General features: G+C 65.0%; 1 long non-coding RNA gene across 4 annotated transcripts; it reads left to right on the top strand.

Moving 5' to 3' along the window:
- The first annotated feature begins 494 nt into the window (after window positions 1–494).
- LOC137456731 (uncharacterized) lies at window positions 495–2,742 on the top strand. 4 transcript variants are annotated; one of them, XR_010991095.1, is made up of 3 exons: window positions 495–807; window positions 1,719–1,904; window positions 2,570–2,742. It is a non-coding gene; the product is annotated as an uncharacterized lncRNA (long non-coding RNA). The 4 variants fall into 4 exon arrangements; XR_010991094.1 differs by having other exon boundaries at window positions 1,715–1,904; XR_010991093.1 differs by having other exon boundaries at window positions 1,502–1,904.
- Window positions 2,743–7,327: the final 4,585 nt, after the last annotated feature.

The following is a 7,327-nucleotide window of genomic DNA, read 5'->3' as shown; positions in this document are numbered from 1 at the left end:
GTTTGCTTCACATTCTGCCTTTTGGGGGGAGAATCAAAGGGAGCGGGGGGATTCTGGGCGGACATGGGGCAGGGGGATGCTGCAGCAGAGGAGCAGGTGAGGGCTGGGGGCACCCCCCTAAACCGCTGACAAGTCTCGGAGGGGACCACAGAACATTTCACAGCGTCAGTGCCGTGAGAGGCGATGCGGAGCAGACCCTCTCCAGCTGGAGAGGGAGGAGTTGGAGCGACTGCTGTGTCACAAAACTTTGGAAACGACCCCCCGTCTCCCCTCTCTGTTTTAAAGGCTGTGAGAATCGTAATGAAGTCACACAGGGGCTTGAGCTATAAGCACAGCCTGCGGCCGTACCCATCATAAACAGAGGCTTTTACCTGCGCGCGGTGTAGGGTTTCGATTTAAATGCCAAAACATCCCGAACGGGGCCGGGCCGAGCTGCTGCCCACGCCCAGGGCAGTGCTCAGGTCCGCCCCCGCGTGCGTCACGGGCGGCACCGCCGCCGTGCCGCGGCGCGTGCCGCCCCGAGGGCGCTCAGCGCTGCAGCGAACCGCGCTGAACGCTTGAAATGCTGGAAAGTTGTTAGGGGGAGAAGGGAAAAGGGAGAGAGAGCCTGACTCGATCGCTGACATGGGTACAACTCCTGCGCCGCAGCGAGGCTCCAGTCCCGCCAGGGCGATAGCGTCGCGATCGTTGCCATGGGTTCAGCGCATGCGTCGCAGCGAGGGTTGTTCGCGCGCACGGGGCTGGCGGCTTTAAAACGGCGCTCACTGGCCCGCCGGGGCTATCGGGTTCCTGCTCGCTCCGTGCTAGGTGAGTGCCTGCCTCCACAGCTCTCCGGGGCTTTCCTCTGGCAGCTGCAGGACCGCCCTCTGGCTTTGCTTGCAGGGGGGTTCCCGGAGCCGAGCCGGGACCGTTTGGGAGCCGCGACGGGGCAGGGGACTCGCGCACTACCGGCTGGGGCCGGGGCGGGCCGGCCGGGGCGGGCGGGCGGGCCGGCCGGGGCGGGCCGGCCGGGGCGGGCGGGCCGGCCGGGGCGGGCGGGCGGGCCGGCCGGGGCGAGCGAGCGGGCGGGCGGGCGGGCCGGCCGGGGCGAGCGAGCGGGCGGGCGGGCGGGCGGGCCGGCCGGGGCGAGCGAGCGGGCGGGCGGGCGGGCCGGCCGGGGCGAGCGAGCGGGCGGGCGGGCGGGCCGGCCGGGGCGAGCGAGCGGGCGGGCGGGCGGGCCGGCCGGGGCGAGCGAGCGGGCGGGCGGGCGGGCCGGCCGGGGCGAGCGAGCGGGCGGGCGGGCCGGCCGGGGCGAGCGAGCGGGCGGGCGGGCCGGCCGGGGCGAGCGAGGGGGCGGGCGGGCGGGCGGGCCGGCCGGCCGGGGCGAGCGAGCGGGAGGGCCGGGGCGAGCAGCAGTCAGGAAGAGTCAGGAGGGGTCTTCTCCCGGTAACAGTAAGTGCTCTTCTAGCGTGGCACCTGTCGTCTTTGTGTTCCTCCCCGTAACTCCAAATTCCCTTCCTAGTGCTCTCACTGCCTTTCCAAGTCTCCCAGTAACTCCCCCACAGCTCTGCGAGTTAAATGAATGCCAGAGAAAAATGAGATGCCTGTGCAGTGTTTTTCTAGGGTGCAGGGAAACCTACTCACAGCTTTACAACGTGAGTAACTGAGAGCTAAGCTTTGCTTTTTGCTCCACTCCTTACCGTTTGACTCTTTGCTTTCCACTTGGTCGACCAAGCAAGGCTGATGTCACTTCACAGTCGCTACCCCGTTGGTGCCTGCCTGCGAGTGCCAGGACCCTTCCCGGAACCACAGGAGAGAAGGAGGGTTTGTCTCTCTCGCGGTGCCCTGAGCAGGAGTCGTACCAACACAGGCTCAGAAAGCTGAAACCATCGAAAGATTTAATTAGAGAGCAACAGGCATTAGAGGTTGGTTGATGGCCAGGGAGAAATGCACCGACTGCAAGGCAATGGGGGCGTAGTAAATCCTGGGGAACAGGGAACACGCTCGGAGACGCAGAGCCACGCAACAGCTCTCACAGAGAGGCGCAGCAAAAACTCAGCTGCGTCCCGAAGGCGCAAACCGTACCAAGAAGGGCATCCGTGGGTCAGGGCTATCAGAAGCAGGGCAGCCCCTCAGCTGTCTCTGTCTTTCCTACCGCGATGCCACGTGGGGGTGGGCGATTGTGGGGGGGTTACAGACCATTGCAAAAACAGGGCAGAGGGCTTGCCAGCGCCGGGCAAACCAACCCCAGGGGCGGCTGCTGCCAAGAGGCCTGGTCACACCTAGCGGAGCATGTTGGAAACTGGGGACATTCAGCGTATCCCACAGCAGAATGTGACTCCGGCTGAGAGCGGATGAACTCAGAGGGGGCAACACACATCAATGCATTATAGTCACTGTGCGAATAGTTAGAAGTCGGTCTAACCTCTTTCCCTCCTGGCTTAACACCAGCCTGGCGTCCAGGACTCAACATACGCACTGCACAGCAACCCACAGAGCTCCTGGGTCATCCCACCTGTACTTGTTCCTGCTGTCCCTGCAGCAATGGACTGTTCCTGATTTTTTTTTTTTTCCTCTTTTCCTTTCAAAGTCAGACTGATTCCTGATTCTTCTCCACATCCCTGCCCAGTTCCAGCACCAGAGAGACTGCCCTGAGAGAGAACGAGCCGGGATAACCAGGGACTCGCCTCGAGGAGTCGAATACCACGTGCCAAGAGTGGATGACAGGGCTGTGACAGGGGAGCGGGAGGGGAATGGAGGGGTGGCTTGTGGTGGGTGAACGCCCATTCTGAAGACAGGGTGGAGGGCTTGCGAGTGTTCTACTAAACTCTCTGCTTCCCAGCTGACTCCAAATTATTTCTTGCTGGATTTGGTCCTTTCCTTTTTTTTTTTCCCCTCTCTGTTGGGAGGGAGGAGGGGGGGAGCAGGAGAGAGATTCTCAGCCTCGACACCATCCAAGCTCTGAGCTCCCAGGTAAGGGTCAAATCGCTGCAGCGACGACACAGCCGAGGAGCGGGCGAGTGAGGGGTGGGGGCAGCCTCTCCCAAACGCTGCCGGCGGACTGCTTGCCCGAACGTTCCCGGAGGGGACGGAAACCCATGACAAAACGTAAGTATTAGCGTGAGGTATTGTAGCGGAGGAAAAGCCATGCTGTTCCTCCAGAGGTTGCAGAGCAGTAGTAACGTGTACGCCAAAAGGTTTCCAATGGCCCTGAGCGGCAAATTAAAACCGCACAACACACACAAAGGAGACCCCACTGGTTTTATATTCAGTTGTTTAATTTGAATGGAAAGGCCTCTGAAGAGAGGCCAGCTGAGTCGCTCCCCACGCACCCGGAGGAGATGCCCCCCCTGACCGGTCAGCGTCCCCCCCCACTTCAGGGGTTTTGTGGGCATCTATGGTGGGTGTGGGGGGTATCAAAGAGGAATTCAGGGACATGTGGGAGCCAATGGAGGGTCACCTGGGGGCACATCAGTTGGATGGTTAGGGTTAGTTGGGGGGGGGGGAGTGGGGGCTGGCTTGCTGGCAGCCTCTGGTGTGTGTGGGGGGTTGGCCAGCTTGGCAGCGGCGGCCTCTGTTATTGGGCGGGGGGGTTGGCTGGCTTGGCGGCGGCAGCAGCGTCTGTTGTTGGTTGGGGGGTTGGCCGGCTTGGCAGTGGCGGCTTCTGTTGGGTGGGGGGCAGGATGCGTGGCTGGCTTGGCCACAGCCTTTGTTGTTGGGGGGCTGCTGGTTTGGTGGCAGCCCATGTTTTTGGGTGTGTGTGGGGGGGGTGGCTGGCTTTTTGGCGGCAGCTTCTGTTATTGGGTGGGGCGTGGGGGGGGGCTTGGCCTGGCGGTGGCCTCTGTTATTGGTTGGGGGGGTGGGATGCGTGGCTGGTTTGGCGGTGGCCTCTGTTATTGGGTGGGGATGGGGGGGTCGCTGGCTTGGCGGCGTCACCCTCCATTTTTTGGGGGGGTTGGGGGGTGGCTGGCTGCAGCAGCTTCTGTTGCTGGGGGGTATGGGGGGATTCGCTGGTGCGGCGGCGGCCTCTGTTTTTTTGGGGGCTTTGGGGGCGCCTGGCTTGGGGGCGGCAGCTTCTCTTGCTGGGGTGGGGGGGTTGACTGGCTTGGCGGCAGCGGCTTATGTGGTTGGTTGGGGAGGGTGGCTGGCTTTTTGGCGGCGGTCTCTGTTGGTGTTGGGTGGGTGGGGGGGTGGCTGGCTTGGTGGTGGCAGTGTCTGTTGTTGGTTGGGGGGTTGGCTGGCATGGCAGTGGCAGCCTCTGTTGGGTGGGGGGTGGGATGTGTGGCTGCCTCGGCAGCGGCCTCTGTTGTGTGTGTGGGGTAGGGGTGGTGGCTGGTTTGGCGGCAGCCCATGTTTTTGGGTGTGGGGGTGTGGCTGGCTTTTTGGCGGTGGCCTCTGTTATTGGGTGGGGGTAGGCTTGGTGGCAGTGCCCTCTGGTTTTTGGGGGGGTTAGGGGGTGGCCGGCTTGGTGGCGGCAGCTTCTGTTGCAGGGCTGGGGGGTGGCTGGCTTGGCAGCGGCGGCCTCTGTTGTGACTGGGGTGGGTGGGATGCGTGGCTGGCTTGTCAGCCGCCTCTGTGTTTTGGGGGGTGTGGGGGGTGGCCAGCTTGGCGAAGGCAGCTTCTGTTGCTGGGGTGGGATGCGTCGCTGGCTTGGCGGCAGCTTCTGTTGCTGGGGGGCATGGGGTGGTTGCTTGTCTTGGCGGCGGCCTATGTGGCTAGGTGGGGGGGCTGTGGCTGGCTTGGTGGCGGCCTCTGTAGTTTGGGGGGGTTGAGGGGTGGCTGGCACGGCGGCGGCAGCTTCTGTTGCTGGGGGGCATGAGGGGATTTGCTGGCTTGGCGGCAGCGTCCTCTGTGGTTGGGGGGGTGGCTGGCTTTTTGGCGGCGGCCTCTGTTGGCGTTGGGTGGGTGGGGGGGTGGCTGGCTTTGCAGCGACGGCCTCTGTTATGGGGTGGTGGGCAGGCTGCCTTGGCGGCGGCAGTGTCTTGTTGGTTGGGGGTTTGGCTGGCTTGGCAGCGGCAGCCTCTGTTGGGCGGGGGGTGGGATGCGTGGCTGCCTTGGCAGCGGCCTCTGTTGTTGGGTGGGGGGTAGGAGTGTTGGCTGGTTTGGTGGCAGCCCATGTGTTTGGGTGTGTGTGGGGTGGCTGGCTTTTTGGCGGCAGCCTCTGTTACTGGGTGGGCTGTGGGGGGGGGCTGGCTTGGCTTGGTGGCTGTGGCCTTTGTGGTTGGGGGGGGGGGCTGGCTTGGCGGCGGTGGCCTGTGTTGGGAGGGGGGGGGACTGGCTTGGTGGCAGCGGCCTCTGTTGTGACTGGGGTGGGTGGGATGCGTGGCTGGTTTGGCGGCGGCCTCTGTTATTGGGTGGGGGTTGGGGGGGTGGCTGGCATGGTGGCGGCACCCTCTGTGGTTTGGGGGGGTTGGGGGGTGGCTGGCGCGGCGGCAGCAGCTTCTGTTGCTGGGGGGCATGAGGGGATTTGCTGGCTTGGCGGCAGCGTCCTCTGTGGTTGAGGGGGGTGGCTGGCTTTTTGGCGGCGGCCTCTGTTGGCGTTGGGTGGGTGGGGGGGTGGCTGGCTTTGCAGCGACGGCCTCTGTTATGGGGTGGTGGGCAGGCTGCCTTGGCGGCGGCAGCGTCTGTTGTTGGTTGGGGGTTTGGCTGGCTTGGCAGCGGCGGCCTCTGTTGGGTGGGGGGTGGGATGCATGGCTGCCTTGGCAGCGGCCTCTGTTGTTGGGTGGGGGGTAGGGGTGTTGGCTGGTTTGGTGGCAGCCCATGTTTTTGGGTGTGTGTGGGGTGGCTGGCTTTTTGGCGGTTGCCTCTGTTACTGGGTGGGCCGTGGGGGGGTGCTGGCTTGGCTTGGTGGCGGTGGCCTCTGTTGTGACTGGGGTGGGTGGGTGGGATGCGTGGCTGGTTTGGCGGCGGCCATTGTTATTGGGTGGGAGTTTGGGGGGCAGGCTTGGTGGCAGCGCCCTCTGTTTTTTGGGGGGGTTAGCGGGTGGCCGGCTTGGCGGCGGCAGCTTCTGTTCCTGGGGGGTGTGGGGCAATTTGCTGGCTTGGTGGCAGCGGCCTCTGTTTTTTGGGGGGGTTAGGGGATGGCCGGCTTGGTGGCGGCAGCTTCTGTTGCGGGGCTGGGGGGTGGCTGGCTTGGCAGCAGCGGCCTCTGTTGTGACTGGGGTGGGTGGGATGCGTGGCTGGCTTGTCAGTGGCCTCTGTTTTTTGGGGTGGGTGGGGGGTGGCCAGCTTGGCGACGGCAGCTTCTGTTGCTGGGGGGCATGGGGTGGTTGCTTGTCTTGGCGGCGGCCTGTGTGGCTGGGTGGGGGGGCTGTGTCTGGCTTGGTGGCGGCGGCCTCTGCTGTGACTGGGGTGGGTGGGATGCGTGGCTGGTTTGGTGGCGGCCTCTGTTATTGGGTGGGGGTTGGGGGGCTGGCTGGCGTGGTGGCAGCGCCCTCTGTGGTTTGGGGGGGTTGAGGGGTGGCTGGTGCAGCAGCGGCAGCTTCTGTTGCTGGGGTGGTGTGGGGGTTGGCTGGCTTGGCGGCAGCGGCCTATGTGGTTGGTTGGGGGGGTGGCTGGCTTTTTGGCGGCGGCCTCTGTTGGTTGTGGGTGGGTAGGGGGGTGGCTGGCTTTTTGGCAGTGACCTCTGTTACTGGGTGGGCCGTGGGGGGGGGCTGGCTTGGCTTGGCGGCGGCCCCTGTTATTGGGTGGGGGTGTGGGGGAGTGGGGGGGTGTCTGTCTTGGCGGCGGCGGCCTATGTGGTTGGGTGGGGGGGCTGTGGCTGACTTGGTGGCGGCGGCCTCTGTGTTTTGGGGGGCTTGGGGGCTGCCTGGCTTGGCAGCGTCCGCTTCTGTTGCTGGGGTGGGGGGGTTGGCTGGCTTGGCGGCAGCTTCTGTTGCTGGGGGGCATGAGGGGATTTGCTGGCTTGGCGGCAGCGTCCTCTGTGGTTGGGGGGGGTGGCTGGCTTTTTGGCGGCAGCCTCTGTTGGCGTTGGGTGGGTGGGGGGGTGGCTGGCTTTGCAGCGACGGCCTCTGTTATGGGGTGGTGGGCCGGCTGCCTTGGCGGCGGCAGCGTCTGTTGTTGGTTGGGGGTTTGGCTGGCTTGGCAGCCGCGGCCTCTGTTGGGCGGGGGGTGGGATGCGTGGCTGCCTTGGCAGCGGCCTCTGTTGTTGGGTACGGGGTAGGGGTGTTGGCTGGTTTGGTGGCAGCCCATGTTTTTGGGTGTGTGTGGGGTGGCTGGCTTTTTGGCGGCGGCCTCTGTTACTGGGTGGGCCGTGGGGGGGTGCTGGCTTGGCTTGGTGGCTGTGCCCTCTGTGGTTGGGGGGAGGGGGGCTGGCTTGGCGGTGGTGGCCTGTGTTGGGTGTGGGGGG

Source organism: Melanerpes formicivorus, unplaced genomic scaffold, assembly GCF_026170545.1.
Source record: "Melanerpes formicivorus ecotype bairdi unplaced genomic scaffold, bMelFor1.0.p_v2 SCAF_135, whole genome shotgun sequence".
Taxonomy (NCBI): Eukaryota; Metazoa; Chordata; class Aves; order Piciformes; family Picidae; genus Melanerpes; species Melanerpes formicivorus.
The sequence above is the reverse complement of the archived record's forward strand: the minus strand, read 5'-3'. Positions and strand labels throughout refer to the sequence as shown.